Source organism: Muntiacus reevesi, chromosome 9, assembly GCF_963930625.1.
Source record: "Muntiacus reevesi chromosome 9, mMunRee1.1, whole genome shotgun sequence".
In the NCBI taxonomy this organism is placed as follows: Eukaryota; Metazoa; Chordata; class Mammalia; order Artiodactyla; family Cervidae; genus Muntiacus; species Muntiacus reevesi.
The window spans coordinates 59,239,340-59,263,843 of record NC_089257.1 but is presented as its reverse complement, the minus strand read 5'-3'; the positions used below and the strand labels follow the sequence as shown (position 1 = coordinate 59,263,843).

Genomic DNA, 24,504 nt, shown 5'->3' with positions numbered 1-24,504 from the left:
GCTGACGTTCAGTTCGGAAAGGAGAAAGAGGAGGCTGTAAGAAGGATTTTTGAGGTGTCTGTGTGGGACTGAGATAGATGTGGGTTTTCAACGTCACCCCAGTTTAGAGGCTTAGTAACTAGAAGACTAATGATACTTTTTCACAACTTTTGCAGCATCTGTTTATCATCTCTGCTTCTCATATGTGTAATTTCACCTACAGTCTGGTGTAGGTTATTTCAAGTATGACTATCTTTCTCTTCCATTAGGTTATGAGCTCCATAAACCATGGTTGATGTTTCTTCATCCTTTTCTTTTTATTTCAAAATTTGCTTACCCTGAGTCTAGGCAGTGCTGATAAGTGCTTTAAAATATCCATGGCTAATTGAGTGTTTGGATGGTATTCTAGTGTAGGTGGCTGTTTTCTTCCTCAGAGCATTAGATTTAGGTCAGCTAGGTCAGTTTGTTGCTGAACTCAGCCTATTCCATGAAGAAACATATATATCCTTGTTCAAACATTTAGATAATTCTCAGCATTTCTTTTTATGAGTGAACTCTAACCCTCATGAAAGCTCCCGTAAGAACCTGGTGACCCACTGCAGTTGAGCCTGAGACAGAGGAAGCAGCGGTGACGTCCTGAAGCCTGAGAACTCACCAGACCCTCTCAATGGAAAGGGCTGTTCATTTGTCTGAATCCCTTGTCCTCATATGTGTACTTCACCTGCCTGTTGCTTTCTCCTTTTAACTGGTAAACACTTGTGTGTGTGCTAAGCCTCTTCAGTCGTGTCTGACTGTTTGTGACCCCAAGGACTGTAGCCAGCCAGGCTCCTCTGTCCATGGGATTCTCCAGGCAAGAATACTGGAGTGGGTTGCCATGCCCTCCTCCAGGGGATTTTCCCGACCCAGGGATCAAACCTGTGTCTCTTATGTTTCCTGAATTGGCAGGCAGGTTCTTAACCACTAGTGCCACCTGGGAAGCTGACACTGCACCAAAAAGATGCCTGTTCCCTGACCCACTTCCTATAAGACAAGGTCAGCTCATGTTGCATTTAGGCCGTGTAGCAGGTCCAGGCAAATGCTCTCGTGATTCCTTGAAGCTCGGCTTCAAACAGTGTGGCATATGTACGAGGTCCTGGAAACCCATAGCTACAGGCAGAGCAGGCTAGTCTGCGACAGAAGAGCACATGGGTGGGTCTTCCTGAGCAGCCTCTGAGCAGATGGCCAGTCAAAGCATCCGGGCGCAAATCACTCCAGTCACATCTGAAAACCAAACAAGATTCTTTAGAACTGTGAAGTCTGGAGAGTGTTATGGGTTCTGTACGATATCAGAGAAATTGTTTCACATCCTTCCTTCTGAGTAGGAAAAAAAACAAAAACCAAAAACAGGGCAGAAGCCAGGATCAAGAAGATCGAGACCAAAGAGTAAGCCTGACATCAGTGGGAGGCTGGGGTCCTAGAAAAAGAGAAGGTAGGAGTCTAGAGCCAATTTAAGAAGTAGGAAGCTCTCTGCTAAGCTGGGAGTAAAGGGGAATATCCAGGGGTACAACTAGGCAAAATCACGAGGCAGATGACAGACAGGGGGAGAGGAATGATTTTAGTTTTGCTGGCATCTTCAAGTTATCTTGGGCTGGTGACCTCATCAACAGAAAGAACTGACTGACTTTCCAGAATGGTGGAGTCAGAGGCTCTCCTAGCAAACACAGGTCTAGGTTTAAGTTCTGCATCTACACCTAACCTGGGTGTGATCTTGGAAAGGCACCTCACCTCACAGAAGCTAGGATTCCTCATCTGCAAAATGGGTAGGATATGCCTATTCTCAGGGTTATTGTGAAGGTTAAATGAATTAATGGATGAAAGACTCAGCTTAACCCAGTCCAGTGTGGCAAGTAGGACATTCAGTCAATAGATGCTCTTTTATCTTTCTCTCTCTCTCTGCCTTTCACAGGACAGATAGGGCTCCCAAAACCCCATAAAGGGCAGAATTCTTTCATTGCTGCCTCTATGCAGAGAGGAGAGAGGCTTGTCAAGAACTGTGAAGGATCTGAAACATTAAGTACTATTAAGCTTACAAGTTAACCTGACATGTTTTCATGGATGCTGAAAAAAACACACGAGTCTCTCCTAGATCAGAGAAGGAGGATTTGATTACTTGTAGTGCAGCAGGCAACATGAGTAGCATCATATTTGCGTTGCTTCCCCAGGTAGGTCCTAATTCCACAGGGCAATGGGAAGAGAGCCAGGTGATGGCTGAGCACACTGTGGGGTGCATTACAGGAGAGGAGCCCAAGCTTAGAGAACCCTAGTTTTGTCTAATGAAGAGTCAGCATACCTGCCCTGTGCTCCGGGCTCTTTCTTTCTTTCGATGCTATTTGCTGTAGAGACATCCTTGAAAAGATGGAACGAAGGCAGTCACCACTCCTGCTTGCCAGACGTAAAAAATGTGAGACAGACACATGGAAAACCATTTCCCCAAAGGCATAGCAGAAGTAGTCCATTCCCTTTCTGTCCTTCTACCAGGCTCACTAACAGAGGCAGGCTTTCTGTACAACAGCACTTTGCTCGGTGAACATGGGCGTCTCCCACATCACAAGTGCCCTGCATCCCGTTCCTCTTCACCTCCTCCCATCATGTGGTGCACCCCCACCAGAAACTTTTGGTACCCATCGTGAGTGGCTATGAGCAGTGGCAGAGCCCACAGCTGTGCAGGCTGCTGGTGACCAGGACAGGACTTTGCCCTGGGAATCTAGTTTAAGCTTCCATAAATAATGTGAGAAGAGAGGAGTTGAGTCAAGGAGAAAATGTCAAGGGAGGGAGCGAAACATCTCTTCTCTTCTCTCCACACTTGGGCAACAGTTGATCCCAGCTTGGAGGTGAAAACTGAGCCAAACTGGTTTCACTGAATTGGAGCAGGAAATTTCAAGAGTCTCATATATCGCCTTTCAGGTGCACAGGCCCAGAGCCAGCTGGACGCCTGCAAGAGGCCACCTACATGGAGTTATTCAAGGGACAACATGAACTCCACCTGCTTTCAAATATCACCCGGCACCTGACATTTCCATTATGGTCTCTCCTCTAGGAAAGACGTGGTCCCAAAAGGACCCTGTTCCAATATAAACACACTCTCTGGGAGAAACAACCTCGGCTATTTATAAATGCTCTCAGAGGTGGCCCATGCATTGAACACACATGTTTGGAGCACCAACTCCATGCCTGACATTGTGTGAGGCACTGGCCTTCAGTGTGATCAGCTATAGTCCTTGTCCCCAGAGAAAAAAGGCAATTCAGATGCAAAGTTACATGCTTCTTGAATTACAAGAATTATAGGTTGGCAGAGCAGCATAGAGAAGGGGTACTTCATCTTTGTTCAGAAGAACAAGAGGTATTTTTGATGGGAGTTCATTTTAATCTGAGACCCTATGGGTTAAGTGTTTCTCATCTCTATTTTAGAGGTGAAGTGACTGAAGCTTAAAGAATCAAAATGACTTACCTGACGTTCCTTGCTGTGTAAGTGACAAGATCCAGACACATACATATCTTGACAACAGTTTAGTGGGTTATGGTTATTAAAGTTTTCCCAAGTTGTTGTTCAGTCACTGAGTTGTGTCCGCTTCTTTGGCACCCTATGGACTGCAGCCTGCCAGGCTTCCCTGTCCTTCACTATCTCCCAGAGTTTTGCTCATAATGCCTTCGGAGACAGTATCTATGAAAGCTGAATCTTAACTGTGGTGGGAGATAGAGAGGGATCAGGTGAAGACAAGTGTGTGGGTCGGGTAGGGAGCAAGGTTCAGAAGAAGTAACACTGCTTGGGAAAGGCCAGCCCAGTGGTTGGGTACTAGGGTCATGCAGGAGGAGTAGATGAGGACTGAAAACAGTGGATATCGTGATGGAGGATTTTTGGGTGAAAAAAAAGTTTTTTTTAATAAGAAGTTTTAAAGGAGAAATTATGATAGAAAGTTTTATGTGAGCAGCAAAACCTAATTCTCCCTAACTTAGAGTTTTGCCCAAATCAGTGCTCCATGTAATAGCCACTGTCACTACTCCAGAAAGCAGGAGTCTAGCACTTTCTGAATACCCAGAGAAAAGAGGGAGAATTCAATCAGAGTAGCGAACTCCATGCTGAACTCTTTACCGGAGCTGAACAAGGGATTCCCTAGTTCTTCTCCAACATTCCCCCCTCTCCATCCTCTGTCAAGGCTTGCTCTGTTCCAGAGGGAGTTCAAGTATCAGGGAATGAGAATTTACTTCTCCACTATGCCTTGACCCCATAGGAGCCTGAAGTTCCCTGCTAATAGCCTAGGCATCTGGAATGAGCACCGTGACTTGTGTACCTTAGCAGCAGACCCAGTTCTGAAACAAGAACAGAAAAAAGTGGAAACCATTTTGAGTTGGACCAGGGCTTATATCATATACTATGGCTTGAAACTTCCTCTGACTCTTAAAGCCAAGCCAAACTTGTTTGAGTTTCAAATATCACCATTTAGCAGTTGATGGGCCTGGGCCTCCTTCTCTTCCGACTGAACTCTCGGCCAACCTAGGCAACATTTGGATTCAATTTGAGATAGAAAAATTGGGTGAGCTCCTTGCCAAATTCCTGTGAATCTGTGTCAAACTCAGTGATTTAGGCTAAGAGTTGGGGTGCGGCTGAGTCCCTGGAGGAATTCTGTGGTTGCACAATCCACAGGAAATGAAGCAAAGGGTATTTTCAAAACTACCTCCAAGGAAGTGGGCTGTAGAACCTCAGTCTTATGGGGCCCTAGATTTCAGAGCTTTCACCACAGAGTTTAAGTGTTCCCATTGAACTTAATGGTCTTCCAGGACTTGCTTAGCCATCTGTTCATTTTTCTTCCCCATCACCCTCAACCTATAGGTTATTATCTTTTTTGAATGAGAAGAAATGAGTACATAGGGATAATAAATTTCTTCCTCCAGGTCAAGAAGATGGCGAAACTGGACTGCAGACCTTACTTGACGTGTGTAATCCACCAAAAACTTGGTCTCTGAACCCTTCAAAGTTTGTTTTTCTTTTGTTATGGGACAGGTGACTACAATGCCAACACAGAAGTCACAATAAATCTAGAGAGATGGGAATGCCATATATCAGTTCCTTTGAAAAATTAATCTAGAGAGGAGATTTTTCAGGTGATGAGTTTTTCAGGCATGCTCTCAAGAATGGTACCCTTTAAGGAAGGGAAGCAGGACTGGGCAAAGGGCTGCGTTCACAAGTATGGGCCTAACTGATGCCACAGGGAAATCTGGAGAACTGAAAAGCTATGAATGGTTGTCTGGAACTGTGGTATTGGATCTGGGCAGTCATTAGATGCAAGCCTCTCTGGGGAGGGGATGTGACCTTGGGTAAGGAAGTCTCCTTTGACAGAAAGCAATTTCCAGGGAAGGCTCAGTTGTGGGAAGTAGGTGGCAACACTTTGGGTAGCGAGAGCACCTTGGTTCTAAAAGGAACCACAGCATTCACTATGGGAGGAAAAGTAGAACTGTATGCCAAGGACTCAGAGTTCTAGGACCAGTTTTATTGAGGTCATGTCCAAAGTGATGAAACATTGTTCCTAGAACAAGGAATGGGGCCCACTGACATCTAAGACTCCAAAGACTGAAGAGGCAGAGACCCAGAAGATGGCACCCAGAGGTAAACCACTCCATGATCCTGCAAGTTTATATAGGAAATAACTCACGTTTGATGGACAGTGGGAAACGATCAAGAGCAGACAAAAGAGTCAGCCTGTGAAAAAGAACATGATTTAGCTAAGATGACTGTGGACATTTCCAGAACTAATTGAAAATATATAAGCCTTGAGTTATTTCGGAAGCATCCTAGAGTCCCTACTTTCTTCCCCAAAGCTACTCTGAGGCTTCCCAGAGGCTTAGCCTGAGTGCTAACACGGTACCCCCAAGGCCAGCCTGACCACTGGAAGATCCCTAGGGGTAGGGGTCAGAATACCTGAGTTTGGGGATCCGATTGGCCAATTGGGTGACTTTGACACAACTAATTCTTTATCTCTACCTATTTTCCCCATCTCTTCCCAGCACTAAAATTTTTGAAAGATGCACTCATTGTCCTGCACTAGATAACAAAGTGAGCATTTATATTTTTTAAAACATGGAAAAACAAGAAGAGGGATTCAAAAACAGGCTTCCTCATCCTCTTCTTTTCTCTCCTGTTCCTGTTCCCCATGCTAACATTTTGGGGCACGACTATTATGCTGTTTAGACACTTCTTTTCATTTGTTATTATTTTCATTTTTGTTAATATCTCTTCAGTTCAGTTCAGTTCAGTTCAGTTGCTCAGTCATGTCCAACTCTTTGCAATCCCATGGACTGCAGCACACCAGGCCTCCCTGTCCATCACCAACTCCCGGAGATTGCTCAAACTCATGTCCATCAAGTCGGTGATGCCATCCAACCATCTTATCCTCTGTCGACCCCTTCTCTTCCTGCCTTCAATATTTCCCAGCATCAGGGTCTTTTCCAATGAGTCAGTTCTTCACATCAGGTAGCCAAAGTATTGGAGCTTCAGCTTCAGCATCAGTCCTTCCAATGAATATTATGATTTCCTTTACGATTGACTGGTTTGATCTCCTTGTAGTCCAAGGGACTCTCAAGGGTCTTCTCCAATACCACAGTTCAAAAGCATCAATTCTTTGGCATTCAACTTTATTTGTAGTCCAACTCTCACATCCATACATGACTACTAGCAAAACCATAGCTTTAACATCTCTTCACCTTGAGCAAATTCTTTTTTCAGACCAACTCATGGTTCTGTGAACATGTATGGTGTTTTATAACTTGTATGTTCCTGCCATAGTTATTCTGGCCACTGAGAATCCCATCCTGTCCATTTCAGAGCTCTCAAAAAATTGCTATTTGATCATTAAGACCTATCTCCATGGCACTTGTATCTGGTCCTGCAGTAACATCACCCATATTCCATTGTAGTTACCCACTAACTTCCATTCATTCATTCACTAAATCTCCTTTTTGAAATCATTTCTATTTTTTCCCCTTCCTTATCCTAAGCTAGGTAAGAGAGACTTGGGCTCAAATTTAGTCTCTCCTAGTGACTAGCTTTGTGATCTTAAATCAGTAATAGACCTGTTCGAGCCTTAGTCTTCTTATCTGTAAAACAGGACCAATAATTATAACTATCCTAGTGGATGAGATGATATTAGTACAGAGTCTGGCATTTTATAAACCTATGTATGTTCAGTTGAAGATGGTGTCAGATGGGGCTGGTGTGCATTAGCTGAGGACTAACTCCCCACAGCATTAGCAATAGGTCCTGATTCCACACAGTGCCAGCGCCAATGGACTGGGAGCAATAAAGAGCGCTGAGGTCATTTGTTTTAACTACCAGTGTAACTCCACTGAAGAGAATAACCTGATTTTTCAAAAATGTAGGGTGGAAAATTGTCCACACTAATTTACAAGACTGAATTATATTCCAGTCAGCACTTAATTATTCATATGGGCATTTTCCACTTCTAGGTTATCAGTGGAATTCTTTCCCCTCGATTTCAGGCTCCTTCTCCCTGCCACCCAGCATGTGGCTGGGCCACATCCCCCTTCAGCTATTTAGTGTGGGCTTAGGGAATGCAAACTCATTTTAACTTTTTCCTGAGTGCAACATCCCTGGGAAGGAAAATCTGAATCCCCAAAAGCCATACAAAGCATTCCAAAGTAAAATATAAGAAACATTTTGATTGTTTTTCTGTTTTGGATTATCTGTGCCACTATTCATTTCCTTTTTTGTGAATAATCAAGAACTGGCTATATTATGGTTAACAGGACTTTCACATTGCTGAGAAAACTCTGCAGGGCACTGAAAAGTTTTAAGGGTAAACTCATAATCCCCAATATTTTACACTTAATAGCACATACTGCCTTGGACAAGGGGAGTAGAGAGGTAGGGAGTTCCAATAGTTCTAACTTCAGATATTTTTTTAAGGGCATTTCAGCCTCAGCTGTTTCAAATCATATCAAGCCAGTGTTGATTAAAATCAGATAAGGCCCCCGAGACAGACAAAAAAGGAAAAAGAAAACTTCATCTTGAACTGCAAAGAATTTTTTTCGATCAACTTATACAAAGTATAAAAAGAAGAAAAGAAAGATTATTATTATTATTTTTTTTTAGCCAAGGAATTTCTTAGCAGCATTAAGCCAAATGCAGGCCCCACATCCTTTAATCATTTTAACCCCAGCTATCTGAATGTCCTGGACCGTGTGCTCCAAGCTCTGATAAGCACACAGCAAAAATAAGCTAAATGGAACATTCTTATTGCCTCATGATCTTTAGAGTCCACGTTATTAAGGCACTTATCCAAATATTGCACACGGGTTATCTTTAATTCCAGCTTCAAGGGATCTATGGCCACCTAGTCAGTAATGGGGGGCCTCTGAATCCAGAGGCAGCTTGTGGTGGAACAGGGGATTTGAGCTGGAATTCCAAGCCCTTGGGCCCTTTCCTTGGCTGTATGCTCCCAACTTAGCTCCAGCAAGACCTTAAAAACTCTCAGGAAAGCAGACTCATGGCTTTTTCCTTTGCAAGGTTGAATTCAAGGCAATGTAAATAAATTCATTTCGTTTGTCTAGTTCTCTGCTATACTAAGCACAAGTGATTAAGATATGGGGTACAAAGATGAATACAATGTAATTCCTGCCTTCACACAGCTCACAGTCAGAAAAGGATGCTCAAAAGCTTGAACTTTCACCATTAATTCTACTGGGGCACAGTTAACGCCTCTACTTTCAAGAATGCCTTTCTTCAGAGGAAATTGACACACCTCAGAAGTCTTGACACCTTCAACCCCCACTGACCTTTGCTTCCTTTGCATTATTACTGTTAAACAATAAAAATGAAATGATAATAGTGCAAGCTACTTTGCCTTCCTTAACAATAACAACAGCTAACCTTCTTTACTTTTTTTAAAAAGATTTTTTTGATGTGGACCATTTTTAAAGTCTTTATTGAATTTGTTACAATATTGCTTCTGGTTTCATGGCCAGGAGGCATGTGGGATCCCGACCAGGGATCCATCCCATATTTTCTGTATTGGAAGGTGAAGTCTTAACCACTGGACCACCAGGGAAGTCCTATAGCTACCTAGCATTTATCATAAATATCATATGCTAGGCATTCGTGCCTAACATTTTACATATATAATCTCACTCGGAATCTTCACAACAGTTCTTTGATTTATATAATTTTATTAGCATGTTGTATTTTATAGATGAGGAAATCTCAACTTGGAAAATTTACTGTGTCCATGATCACACAGCATGTAGGATCGAAACTCTTGTTTTTTCTATGCCATGGTTCAGGTTTTTAACCTCTGTGTTATCCAGTCTTCCTGAGAATGTCATTCTCCCATAACAATATCATAATTTTCCATAGTGCTTTACAAATGCATATAGAGTTTATTCCTTGTTACCTGGTCATTTAATTACAACAATCTTGTGTGGTTATTTTAATGTTTCATTTGTCTTTTCTGTTCTCTACTAGGGCATAGAGATTTGCAGCAGATAGGAGTTAAAGGAAAGAAGGAAAATGAAGGAAGGATGGGAGACAGGGGAAAAAAGATAGTTTGCTGATGGATAAATTTAAGGTCAGGGAGAGGTCACATTATTGACCAGAAATGTATTAATATGTCTTTTATTACCCAAATGTTATTGTCTGGAGATGTACCAATATGTTTTTAGAGTGACACAATTAATACCACCATGAAAAGATCTGAAGAAGGAAATGGCAACCCACTCCAGTATTCTTGCCTAGAGAATCCCATGGACAGAGGTGCCTGGCAGGCTACAGTCCATGGGGTCACTAGAGTTGGACACGATTTAGCGACTAAACCAACCAAATAATTGATCAAGGGTTTGTTATGCAACTTATGATTGTCATTATCATTCACATTTTATTCTGTTAGGTTTTTGCTCCAACCTTGTGTATATTATAAATGTGAAATTTTAAAAAATGATGCATTGTGAAATTTTGAGTAAAGAATTTTATGCAGATACTTTCTCTGATTGTTCAAGCAACATATTTACTAGTGTCTAGAAGAGTATAGTTCTTCAGAATATAGTTCTGATTCAGACTATGTGAATATTAGACCAACAAAAAGACAAAAAAATTTTCTGATTGATTCTGATATGGAAAGTGAAAATGAAAGTCACAATGTTGGAGAACACTCCTTTGCTTCTATAGAAGAGTAGATTGAAGATGACGTTTCATGAAAATTAGAAGACTTGGTGGCTCAGAAAGTAAAGACTGTATCTGCCTGCAATGCTGGAGACCTGGGTTCAATCGCTGTGTCAGGAAGATCCCCTGAAGAAGGAAATGGCTACCCACTCCAGTATTCTTGCCTAGGAAATTCCAAGGACAGAGGAGCCTGGTGGGCTACAGTCCTTGGGGTCACAAAGAGTCAGACATGGTTGAGTGACTGACACAACAACAATAATAACAGGTATGTCAGGTGTAACTACTGAATGTAATAATCCACAAAGTGTTAATGAAATACAATTAATTTTTGGCCAGCCAAAGTAAAAATCACCAGCCATAGGCAATAGTTTCGGCAAAAATCCCCCAGTAAGAAATGAGTTAAGCAACTGGTCTGAAGTTGTAAGAAGTTAGTTATATTACGAGAAGCTGAACCCATCTCTTGGATTCCAGATTTTACCATCTTTTTGCTGAGTTATTGAATTGGGGGATTAAGGCACAGTATTCTTTTTTTGGATATAAGTGTGGGGTGAAAAGAGATGAGAAACTATATCATATCAAAGTAAGAAAGTTAGCCTTAGGGCACCCACTAATTCTCTGCAGGAAAGAAAAAAGATGTCTGACATGATAAAGTCACATGATTTGGGCAGGCTCTATTGTTGTTCATGGCAACAGTCACATACCAAGCATTGCACACATAGATTGAAAGGGTGAGAGATGGGGATCTCTGAGAAATGCATGAGAAGAATGTGAGAAGTGTATGAAGAAGAAGCATTAAATACCTAGGATCACAGCAAAGGCAGTGCTACTGTGAATTGTAATGAAGTAGATAAGCTGATAAAGGAGTCAGAGATGAAGAATTTGTTCTAAATGCCAAGGGGAAGAAAGCTAGTGGTTGGTGCTAGTAGGTTAGGACCTTCTGGAAGAGTATTTCTTTGTGTTGCCCCAATACCTAACCCCTGGAGTTCCTTGACTCTGGATTCTTTTATAAACACATTTTTATTTTATTTTTTTTATAAATACATTTTTAATAACCAAAGTGCTTCCCAGGTGGCAGAAGAACTAAAGAGCCTCTTGATAAAACTGAAAGAGGAGAGTGAAAAAGTTGGCTTAAAGCTCAACATTCAGAAAGCTAAGATCATGGCATCCAGTCCCATCACTTCACAGCAAATAGATGGAAAAATAGTGGACACAGTGGCCGACTTTATTTTGGGGGGCTCCAAAATCACTGCAGATGATGACTGCAGCCAGGAAATTAAAAGACGCTTACTCCTTGAAAGTTATGACTAAACTAGACAGCATATTAAAAAGCAGAGTTGTTACTTTGCTAACAAAGGTCTGTCTAGTCAAGGCTATGGTTTTTCCAGTGGTCATGTGTGGATGTAAGAGTTGGACTGTGAAGAAAGCTGAACACTGAAGAATTGATGCTTTTGAACTGTGGTGTTGGAGAATATTCTTGAGAGTCCCTTGGACAGCAAGGAGATTCAACCAGTACATCCTAAAGGAGATCAGTCCTGAATATTCATTGGAAGGACTGATGTTGAACCTGAAACTCCAATACTTTGACCACTTGATGCGAAGAACTGACTCATTTGAAAAGACCCTAATGCTGTGAAAGATTGAAGGCAGGAGGAGAAGGGGACAACAGAGGATGAGATGGTTGGATGGCATCACCGACTCAATGCATGTGAGTTTGAGTAAACTCTGGGAGTTGATGATGGACAGGGAGGCCTGGTGTGCTGCAGTCCATGCAGTTGCAAAGAGTCGGACATGACTGAACAACTGAACTGACTGAGGTGGCACTAGTGGTAAAGAACCCATCTGCCATGCAGGAGACATAAGAGACTCAGTTCGATCCCTGGGTCAGGAAGATTCCCTGGAGGAAGGCATGGCAACCCACTCCATTATTCTTGCCTGGAGAATCCCATGGACAGGGGAGCCTGGTGGGCTATAGTTCATAGGCTCGCAAAGAGTCAGACATGACTAAGATGACTTAGCACGCACACACATAATAATCAAAAGAAGAGTATGATATAAAATTTAAGGGTAAAAAATCACCCACACCTGACTGGAAGGAAAAAGTAGATGTTGTATTAACAATAGGTTTGGAAAAAGTTAAGAAGAATGGGCAGAAATGAACACAACTCTACAAGGAAGAATCAAATAATCAATGGGGATGACTATACTGTGCCTGGAACATCTACCCTTCTTAGTTCCCTCACCAAGCCTCAACCAAATAGCTCTTCTAATCCTGGCTCCACCTCCTACCTTAAAAGTTTACATAGTCTAATGACTGTCCTCATAGACGTGAAACTGCCATGCCTATTCTTTCCTGAGCTTTCCACCTTGAAAATTTACTTATCTTGGAAATGTTAATATGGAAAACATAACCAATGGAAAAATTTCCTAAGTCTAGTTCTATTTTCTATACATTCTTCTCATTAGGTTCATGTAGCTATTGTCTGTTTCAGATTATAAAACTGTAGAGTGGAATAACTATGTCATATATTCTTTTAGAATGACTCCCCATAAAGATACATAAGTCTTTGTTGTTGTTCAGTCACTCAGTCGTGTCTGACTCTTTGGACCCCATGGACTGCAGCAAACCAGGCTTCCCTGTCCTTTACCATCTCCCAGAGCTTGCTCAAACTCATGTCCATTGAGTCAGAGATGCCATCTACCCATCTTGCCCTCTGTCATCCTTTTTTCCTCCTGCCTTCAATCTTTCCCGGCATCAGGGTTTTTTCCAGTGAGTCAACTCTTCACATCAGGTGACCAAAGTATTGGAGTTTCAGCACCAGTCCTTCTAATGATTATTCAGGATTGGTTTCCTTTAGGATTGACTGGTTTCATCTCCTTGGAGTCCAAGGGACTCTCAAGAGTCTTCTTCAACACCACAGCTCAAAAGCATCAATTCTTTAGTGTTCAGCCTTCTTTATGGCCCAACTCTCACATCCATACATGACTACTAGAGAAACCATAGCTTTGACTATATGGACCTTTGTGGGCCAAGTAATTTCTGTGCTTTTTAACACACTAAGTTTGTCATAGTTTTTCTTCCAAGATCCAAGCATCTTTTAATTTCATGGCTTTTAAGGTTGGTTCATAATGAGGCTGAAGAGGAAAATGGCAATGACAGTCACCATGAGGGTAGACACTGGGATTACATGAGCCAAGGGGAGGATGGCTAGCATCTAGCTGCCTCATAGAACATAGGCAGTTTGATGTAAACACAAAAGACTGAGTTTTGGAGTATGAGACAGAGGCAAATTCTAATCTTGCTCCTTCTCATCCTGTGACCACAGCCCAGGGTTTATTCCATGGTCTTACAACATGACTGAGGTCCACTCCTACCAGGTATGAACTATATGCATGCGTGCATGCTAAGTCACTTCAGTCATGTCCAACTCTGTGTGACCCTATGGACTGTAGCCTGCCAGGCACCTCTGTCCATTGGATTCTCCAGGCAAGAATACTGGAGTGGGTCGCCATGCTCTCCTCCAGGGGATCTTCTCGACCCACCGATCAAATCTGCATTTTTAATGTCTGCTGCCTTGGCAGGGAGGTTCTTTACAACTAGAGCCACCTGGGAAGCACCCAGATAAGAACTCTGTCAGGGGAAGCACTCTGATTGAAACCGCCCACCCTGGCCAGGCATCATAGTAACTATTTGCATGAGTTGTTTCACAACAGGAGGTCCTGGTAAGGAACACAGAACTAATAAGCCTCCACCAACCAGAAGAGTTCGGGAAAGGTCAAAAGCAGACACCACATGTCCGGCCACCTCCCAGAATCCTTCTCTCTGGCATCCATCTTGGCTGAACAAGGCCTGCACCACCAGGAAGGACTCTAAGTCAGATGACCGGCTAAAGAGAACCTGTAAACTAATCCCATCACCATAAAACCTGAGGCTGTGAGCCCCAGCCAAGTGGCAGAGCTGTTCTCCTGGGTTCGCTTACCCTCCTGCTCTCCGCTCAGATGCCCCTTCCCAATAAAATCTCTTGCTTTGTCAGCACATGTGTCTCCTTGGACAATTCACTTCTAAGTGTCAGACAAGGGTCTCCCTGCAACAAATGGTGACTCTGGTGGGGACTCTTCTTCACTGTGACTGACATCCTGACCACTCAAGGTACTCAGGGGCCAGCTTGCCTGCCAATGAACCAGACCCAGTGGCCACAACTGGGGCCCTTTTGTCCCTGGTCTCCTCCTGACGTGGACAACTGGCCAGAGTGCCCCGACCAGTAAGGAACAAGAGACTTTATTGATCTCTCTCCCCTTCCTTCTCTCTTTCCTCTCCTTAACCCGTCCTATCCTTCCCCTTTTTTCTAGTCACCTGGTCCTGAATGCAGGAATCTGGTTGAAGGGCCTCAACCTGAGCTGAGGATTGGAGATTGATACCTCCACTTGGCAGAGAACTCGAATTCTGGTAGGGCCAAGTTCTAGTCCTGACTTATCTGGAAGTCCAGGGAAAAGTCCCGTAACACCTGGGTATCTGCACGTGGCAGGAGACGTCTGTAAGGCCACCCCTTTTGCCCCCTCTCCTGCCTCCTCCCCCTTCTTTCAACCTGGCTTCCTTTCCTCCCTTTGAAATCTTTGAAGACCTGAGATATTTTCCTTTACTCTGTTAGTACTTGGATCTGAAGTTCTGTGTCTCTATAGGAGGTTTTCTGAGAGACTGTATTCTTGTATTTAATGGAGTGTCTGCTGAGGACTGCCAGGTTTATATGTGTGTTTTAACTCTGTGTTCTGATTTTTGATGGCCATTTTGCTTTGTCTGGCCGCCATTTGGTTTAGACCTGCCACCATTTTGTTAGAACTTGATTTTCTTTCCCTGTGCCTTGAGACCAGGGCTCTCAGGAACACTTATCTAGACCATCTCTAACTCCTGAGACTGAGGAAAAATGGGAAAAAGGCTTTAACATTTTTATTTATTCCAACTGTTTTTTATAAACTAGTAAATTTTATATTGTAATATCTAATTCATGACTAAACTTAGAAAATGAAGCTAGATCTTGCATTGTGTCTGCCTAAATATGTCTTGGTATGTCTTTGTCTCTAGGTAGTATTTTTGAGGTTAATTTGTAAATGAGCTCTATTTAATTGGCTTAAAGAAAGGTAAGTGCTTACAAATCAAATAATTCTAAATTAAACAATAAATTCTAGATTCATGTGAACTGGGAAATATTCAGTATTAAATACCTGATATTAATGTTTGTTTGTTGACCTATCTAATATAGACATGTCTTAGAGTGATTAACATTAAGTAGAATATTTTCATTGTACCTAGGTTTAATGTAAATTAAATATTATCATATCTGTTATAAGTTTGTCAACAAGGAAATTACCTCAAGTGAAGAAACTTCTAAAAAAATGTAAATGAGATATGAGCTTTTATATAAACTCTATTAAGAATAATTATTCTTTAGGAATATCTGTCTAAAATAGTCTCTCCAGACTGGCATAACTTGAATTTCTAAGGATTGTGCTAGGTGTGCTAAGTGTTGGACGTCTATTGAATAGTTAGGTAATTTCCAAATAAAATAAGATTTTGAAACATTTACTACTAAACACTAATTTCATTTTACAGAGAAACTAAAGAGATTTGGGACTATACATGAATAATATTTGGTGCCATCCTAAAATGTTCTAGGAAAGCGAGGGTTTTAAAAATTATCATTGGCATTTATGCTCGCCAATCTATAAAATGCTAATATAAAAGTTCTTGGTTGCTAAAGGAAAGTAGGAAGTGTGTTTTCAGCTAAAAAAAAAAAAGATATGAAAAAATACTAAAAAGAGTTATGCATGATCAGGATTTTCTAAAATTGGATTACAATTAGGATTTTGTTAGGAATGACACAGTCATAGGAAAACTGGTTAGAGCCAACTAGGGCCAAGATGGCAGAGTCGACTTTCACTAGACCTTGAGCCTCAGTATTTACACCCATTGTGACATATCAACAAGCTAAATGATACACCCATCAACATTGACTAAATCTGACCAAATGTTCTAAACCCTTTTAATTGATTTTTTTTTTTTGACAAAACTTCCTAAATAGAATTCTTTTGAAGTTCCTTTGACCTCTAGCTAACTTTGGGGTGCTTCAGAGGGCCCATGAAACATCCCAAAGAGAGATATTAAACTAATTGTGTTTATTTGGTTGATTAAATTACATGAAAAATATTATCAAATGAGTAATAAATCCTCTCATGTTATAATGTATGGTAAAATTACTAATATAGATATCCTAGAAATTATATGGAGTTCTTAACATTCTGATATGTCCTGGTATTCTAATGGAAAGAAAACCTAATGATTTCACAAAAGTTAACGAAAGGACTGAATGAACCAGCAAATATGCTTATAACTTTTATGGTTTCTATCTGAAAAATTACGGGTTTGAATCTTGTGTTTTCTGGGAGTAGGGAAAATCTTCCTTTCAAACTAATTATGACAATAATTTGGTAAAATTATATGTTATAAACAAAATGATTATATTTTCTCTCTATCTGACTCCTCCAGAAATTGGAAACTCATAGGTTCTCAGTAAGTTTATCAATGAGTTAGGAAGTTTATCTCACTAACAGTTACAAAAATCTCAAGGACTTTTTGAGACCTTAAAAAGGGAAGAATTCACCTAGATTTGTTAGGCGAAATCTGTGATAAGTCTTTGGTGTGAGTTTCCCAGCCCTGTTTTATTTTAAAAGTTCAGTCTGAGACTCTGCAAATGTTTCAGCAAAATAAAAAGTCTACAATCAGTTATGGTTATATAAATCATCAGACCAAAATTAGTGAGAACAGACCTATTTTGCAAACAAGCTAGCCTTACTTTGGTTATATTTGATAAAAATGAGGGTAATTTTAGGGAGAAAGAGATGTTTCAATAAATGTTAAATCCCAGTTTGTTAGTGGAGATCTGCCTCTAGTAAGACTCATTTTTTGGATAGTTCTTTGCTGTTATGTGATATTAATGTAAAATTTAACTGAATTCTTAAAGAACACCCTAAGTTTGTTTCTGAAGCTTATCTCAGTAATCTAATCTTAGGATGAAGATTAGATGCTGCATGACCTGCAACCAAGACTGGAAAAAGACATAATTTAAGGGACTGTCTCCAACCTGGATGGAAGGACTTTTTTGTCAGGTACTCTTAACTAGTTCATGCACAATGAAACTGAAGGGAAATTAACTCTTAGATTAATTCCCACTTCCAAAGGCCCCTATACTGGACTGGTCTATAGAGAAGGCAGCTGACCTGATCTCACCTTAAAATGATGCTCAAACAGAGGAGAAACTACACTACACCATGATGAGAAGACGACGACCTCAGAGATAGACAGCTTGCCCAAGATGCTGGACCTGATTCGTATGATCATTTATAATGGTTTCTTGACTTCTTGCACCTTTGCATATGAATCAAATGCTTTTCTATCATAGGCCTGATCCTATGCTACTTTTAGAAATCAATCCAATTGTTGGGTTTGTGGCCAATTACCTGTGTCTAGTTCTGGGTTACCTTGGTAAATTTCTCTACTACAAGACTCTTAACTGGTTGGCCCTGAGAAAATTTACTTAAATTATAGTCATATTCAGGTCACTATTGATATTACTAGATGGCCCTCACCGGGCCAATTAATAATGCCTACTCTGACTCTGGCCTTAAATTTGAGCTTTCTTCTCAAGCTCAATCAGAGCAACAAGCAAAGTTTCAGCAAAGGAGAAAAAATCTCCCACAATTATGGGATGGATTTATATAGATAACACCAGGCTATGGTAATTTAGGTTTAAAGTCTCCTCTATGTTGGAAACAATTAAATCATACTAAGAATAATCAGTCTAGTAATACTAGAAAACTGGGCTATGTGCCTTATAGACAGTGCCAATATACAATTTCCCTGGAAAATAAAGATTTGTACAGAGTAGACTAAGTCAGATGACCTGGGATATACTGGGCTACATCTCATGGAAGCTCTTAACTTAAGTCTTACTTGTGACTTTACTAATACTGCTAGCTATGTTATTTGTATTTCACCTGTTTTACAAAACTGCTGTTTCTTACACTGCCAAGTGTGTGACTGAGGCCTCTGATAAAATAATATATAGTTCCATGTGAGATCAATGATGGTAACAGTGTTAAGTCTAGACATGGGAAGAAGCAACAAGAGGGAATGTTTTCCTGGACCAAGAGGCTAGTAAGACAGGTGGTCCAGAGAATTTTGGATACTGTTTTATGGCCTAGTCCAGTAACAGCACATTGAGTGACCTGTCAACAAAATCTTTGCCAAACCTGAGAATGGACATTCTCAGCAACTTGGGATAAAACAGTCATGAAATGCCCCCCCTCAAAATCATGGTCAAGTTTATGAACAAAAAGGGGCTCTGCCAACTGAAAACTAACACTTGCCATCTACGTCTACAAAGATTAAATCATGGCCACTGCAACTGCTGACCTTCAACTCCCCTGAAAGGAATTCAGGGTGAAAATCAGGAATGAGGCACTCTGTGCTCTGGGAAAAACTGGCAGAACAGGCCTTCAGATAATCAGATCTTTTTAGGCAAGGATTTCATGAGTCCCAATTCTTGCATCTTCTCATACTTAGAGAAACACTGACATTGTTAATGGTGACATCTGCTTTGGCTATTAAGGAAAATTTTACATTAAAAGTCAAAATAGAGTGGCTATAGTTCAGACATCCTGGGAAATAACTAGGTGATACTATGGGTGTAATTTCAGATTAGACACTGTATTGCTAACCACTTGAGTTTTCTGAGCCACGTCAGGCTTAGATGCCACCGTTCTCAAAACAATGTCTGCTGGAAGCTAGTAATCACAACCTTACTTTTTATAAAACTAGGCAACTGGCTACCTGGCTACAAGTCTCCCTGAAGTGCCAGGTTCAGACTGGGTTTCAGGCCTATTCTTCTAAAAAGAAATGAGATTTATTTCGTCTATTAAAATTCCAGTTATCCCTCCTCCAGCTACTTCTAGTTTGTTCTGTTACAACAAAATGGCAGACCAAGGGATTGAGACTTTAATCATACAAGGCTCAAATCTAGGACTTGGAACTCAGGAATACTTCCAATTCAGTGTCTATTCTCCAAGCTGAGGCAGTCCTATGCCCCATTTTGACAGGAAGTTATCACAGTCATAGTTGCCCAGGTCCCTAAATTAAAACTGAGCAGGACTCTGTGGGGCTCTGGAGTACAGATCTGTTCTGTGTTCTCCATTTCTTGTCTGTAGGATATAGGCTTCCTTCAGCCTCCTTTACCTTCCCTGAGTTCCAAAGGATGGATTCAAACAATTGGTAATCAGGGAAGGGAGGGGATACATAAACAGAGGAGAAACAATCAAATGGTGGTACAGCCTTCAGTCAGGGTCCTGGTTCCTACTCAAAGAAATATGCATAACAATGTCTTTGAATTCTTCTACAGAACTGGAGCCCCCACTCAGGTGGCGGATGGTGACTTCAGACTAAACACGAGATTCCTGGAGCACAGCTCTGTTGCTTCACCACCAACCAGTCAAAAGAGAAAAAAAAGAAGGTCACAAACCCTGCAGCCCTCACCCCAAATATTGCCTCCTGTTTCTGGGGACCAGAAACGTCACTTGGGGACCAGTGATGACCATCCTGTTAGGTCTCCTGTTTGGCCCCTGTCTATTTCATCTCTGAGAGGAGCCAACAGTTTCAAACTAAAGTGCTGTTATTACAAGGGTGAATGCTGGTTTCAGTCAAGGCAAAAAATTCCTCAACTTAGATCAGGTAGAGAGAGACTTCTGCTCTGCTAGGCAGGCCTATGCACAACAGGAAGAAGTTACAGAAGAAAGAGACCTCCACCCCAGTTCCCAAGAAGTATCTTGCGCATGAAGTCTCTTGGGGGGAGTTGTTAGGGGAAGCACACTGATTGAAACAGCCCACCCTGGCCAGGCATCATAGTAACTATTTGCATGAGTTGTTTCACAACAGAACTAATAAGCCTCCACCAACCAGAAGAGTTTGGGAAAGGTCAAAAGCAGACACCACATGTCTGGCCACCTCCCAGAATCCTTCTCTCTGGCATCCATCTTGGCTGAACAAGGCCTGCACCACCAGGAAGGACTCTGAGTCAGATGATTGGCTAAAGACAACCCGGAAACTAATCTCATCTCCGTAAAACCTGAGACTGTGAGCCCCGGCCAAGTGGCAGAGCTGTTCTCCTGAGTTCCCTTACCCTCCTGCTCTCCACCCAGGTGCCTTTTCCCAATAAAATGTCTTGCTTTGTCAGCACATGTGTCTCCTCGGACAATTCATTTCTGAGTGTTAGACAAGAGCCCAGTTTCAGGCCCTGGAAGGGGTCCGCCAACTCTGTGCAACCCTATGGACTGTAACCTGCCAGGCTCTTCTGTCCATCGGATTCTCCAGGCAAGAATACTGGAAATGGGTTGCCATGCCCCCTTCCAGGGGATCTTCTTGACCTAGGGATAAAATCTACATCTCTTATGTCTCCTGCATTGCATTGGCAGGCAGGTTCTTTACCACTAAAGACACCAGGAAAGCCCCCAGATAAGAACTATATCCATGTCTAAATATTTAAACTATGGATAGATATTTAAACTTCACCTTGGAAAGTCTCAGAAGTATTCTACGTGCTTATTTAAGAAGAGGACAAAACAAACAAGAAAACTTCTTTTATAAAAAAAGCAAATGGCAACAAACTTAAGGGAAAAACAAACAAACAAAAATCAATTCAGATGCAAAACTAGAAGGGAAAAATCCAAGAGAGCATTTTTCTTTCCCCCCTTGACTTCAAGAAGGGGGTGATAAGTGCTCAGCAAAATGCATTTTAAGGAAGATTCAAAAGACAGGCGAATGTTATAAAATGCACGTTCTCCTTACAAAACTGTTGCAGGGAGCCTCCCTCTACATGGCATGGTGCATTTTCTGAAAATCAATCAAATCCTCTCATTCAGTGGAGGCCCAATCGCATTGTCTGCCCCTTCCTCCAGAAGCTGATTTCTGCCAGGTAGAAAATGAAGTTTCCTTTCCTCTCCCCTCAGACACAATGCTACAGCATGGCAGAACTGTTGTTCTGTGTGGGAAACCGACTTCCTGTCTCAATAAACGCGCGCACACAGGCTTTTCTGGACACATAATGGAGCCTTTTTTATTTTATACAAAAATCATTCCACACTTAACACATCAATGAAGCCACTTAAGCTCTACTGCATCTGAATTAAAGAGGAATTGTGTGATCAAAGGGTGTGAAAAGAACCACACAGGGCGTTCCTCAGATCCTCTACTTTTGTTACATTTGATACATAACAAACCCAATAAATATGCTTATCCCGGGAGCAAGTTTCATTATCTCATACCCTTAAGCCTGGTGAAAGTATTCCTGTATTACCCTTCATGCTACTGCATCCAATTCTACACTGACAATTTGTGAGAGAAATGAAAAATATTGGCATGTTTCAAGGGGCTGAGGGTGAAGGTGGGGGGGATAAGTAATTTTCTTTTGTGGGTTTGCTTGCTCCTGTTTCACTGAATACAAATGTATATGTATACACAAGCATATAAAGGTATATGCTGCATCTGGATGTATATACCCACTACTGGTAAAATATATACATAAGTATACAGTAGTATGTTACTATACATACACACACACCCTCACACACGCAAACATGGGAACTTGTTTTCTTATCAAATAATGAAACATAAAGCAAAAAAGACATGATGAAAAGTCTTTAATTCCCAGAACTGAATAGGTGAAGAGGACATTCTATAATCCTTTTATAGATTTTCATGCTGTGAACATAGCTTCTGTGAAGGTTTTTAGGTATTTAATATTCACTGTATTTTTTTTTAAATATCATTCATTCTAGAGAGTTTGGAAAATTCCTAAAGAGAGTTCAGGCATCCTCACAAGGCATGTATCACATCTACACTTGTCCTAAAATGTATTTTGGGAATAAGAATTTAAGTACTATTAAAATGTGTCTTCCATGCCTTTGCATAAAAACATGAAATGCAAAACATGCAGTCAATGAATTAAAGTTGATTGAACACATTATTATTTAAATTGATGTAAGCAAACCAATATTGGATTGAGATATATTCCTTGAGCTATCACCTGTATGGCTGGGGTGAACTATTGAACAAGTACCCCAAATTATTCAGATAAAAATTCTCTCATTGAAGAAAAAAGTTTTTAAGTCAGAATTAATTCATTCAAATAGCATCTATGGAGTGCCAGTTATGAGTCAACCACTGTTCTAGGCACAAGAGAGTCAGTGATTAAAAAGACATGCAGCTTACTCCGCTTGTAGCCCAATAAGAAAGAGAGATGTCTGGATAAATAATGACAATGCAAAGTGAAACAGCAATTCTCATGAAGTACCCTATAAAAGCATAGTGAAGATGACAACTATTTAGTACAGGGAAGTCAGCAAATGTATCCTCCAAAGAGTTAATACTTGAGCATGGTCTTAAAAGATGGATGGAAGAATAGAAAGTTTATCAGTCAGAGAAATTAGAAGAAAAACACATCAGGGACAAGGCATATGAACAAAGACATGCTGAAATCATGAAAAAGCATGTGTGTATGCATGCTAAGTCGCTCCAGTGTGTCCGACTCTTTGCGACACTATGGACTATAGCCCGCCAGTCTCCTCTGTCCATGGGATTCCCCAGGCAAGAATACCAGAGTGGGTTGCCATGTCTTCCTCCAGGGGATCTTTCCGACCCAGGAATGGAGAACTCTGGTCTCCTGCATTACAGGCAGATTCTTTACTTCTGAGCTACTGGGGAAGCCCATGAAAAAGCATAAGCACTTTTAATTGATGCATCATTTGTGTAGCTGGGTTTTAGAATTCACTTAGTGAAAAGAATTAACAGATGAGATTGGGGTGATAGGGTGGGGCCAAATAACAGAGTGACCTGAATGCTTTAGTAGGGCACTTGGACTGTGCTCTTGCAAGCACTGAGGAACAAGTAGGACTTAACAGACCAAGTGATCGGAATTAGATTTCTATTTTGTCCCAGTGAGATGTCCCTATGAACCAACCTCCAAATACTTACTCAGGTCTGGCAATCTATACATCTCTAAATGATGGTCAGTTGCATTTTTTTCTTTTCTGGCATTCAGTGCTTTGGCGTTGCATGTGCCAACCATGCAGATGACCAACTGAAAGGTTTAGTTTATATCCAGATGTTTCCAGAGCTGTGTAGACAATCACAAACATTGAAAGAAAAAATATTCCATCAGGGTGAAAGTCCCTGTACCATGCTTCCCAAATATGTCTTTGTGGAGGGTATCGCTAATAGCAGTTCCACTCTGTTTAAACCCAGTTATTAAGATCAGATGACCATCTGTTTTCTGCTACAGTTGATGTCATGCAAACCTTTTCCATGGAACCTAGGCACAGTTCTCTGTTGCACAGACAAATAAAACCCCATAAATAACCATAAAAATAACAACATATGATTCAGTCATACATTCTCTTCTTGATTAATTTTGGATGAGTATGTGCCCTAGATGCAGATACAACCTATTGCCCCCCAACTGCCTTTCTTTGTGGAAAAATAAACCAATAAGGCTTTTTGTCCCTTCCCTAACCCTACCCTGAATTTCCTGTCAACTTTCACTTACACTTACATAAAGCAGTGATGTTTCATTTTGTTTCTGAATGATGTACAAAGAGTCCCTTTTCTTCCTTATTTTCATTTGGGGTTTATGTGTCCATGAATTGTATGGCCTGTACTTGAGGTAAGATTAAAATGTGGTCTGAGGCAGGCTCTTTCACTCAACAGTCTGTAAGAATTTGAAAATAATGAGAAGGGAATTTTCCAGTAAACAAATAACTACAAACATGACACTTTGATGTGATAAGTACAGGAAAATCACAAGTGTTGACTACAGAGGGAATGAGCTCACGGAAGGAAATGTATCTACTGTTGACTCTGTTGTGGACTTTTCAAGGTCTGATCATGACGAGATCCATCCACTCATTCTAATCAATATATTTAAGGGATAGAAACACAAAGAGAAAGAGTTCCAGAGGAAGAAAACAACCAAGAAAGTGAAGGGATATGAAAAACAGTAAAAGGATCCAAGAAGCTTTCATCTAGAGAAAAGGGATCTCAAGAATCAGGTCTTAAAACTCCCAGAATGATGTTGGATAAAAGGATTCGGTGTATTGTGTATATTGCACCTTGAAAAAGGTACAATGGAAGAAACACAGATAAATGTTGGGTAGATATAAGGAGCAATCATTTAAAATTAAGAGTCATCTGTACAAAGGACCAGTTGAGGAAAAGGGTTTTGTAA

At 41.0% G+C, this 24,504-nt stretch overlaps 1 long non-coding RNA gene across 1 annotated transcript; it reads right to left on the bottom strand.

Moving 5' to 3' along the window:
• Positions 1-1,114: 1,114 nt before the first annotated feature.
• LOC136174116 (uncharacterized) lies at positions 1,115-23,379 on the bottom strand. The gene is made up of 3 exons (XR_010664380.1): positions 23,256-23,379; positions 2,309-2,397; positions 1,115-1,239 (listed from the first exon to the last, which is right to left on the bottom strand). It is a non-coding gene; the product is annotated as an uncharacterized lncRNA (long non-coding RNA).
• Between the last annotated feature and the right edge of the window lie 1,125 nt (positions 23,380-24,504).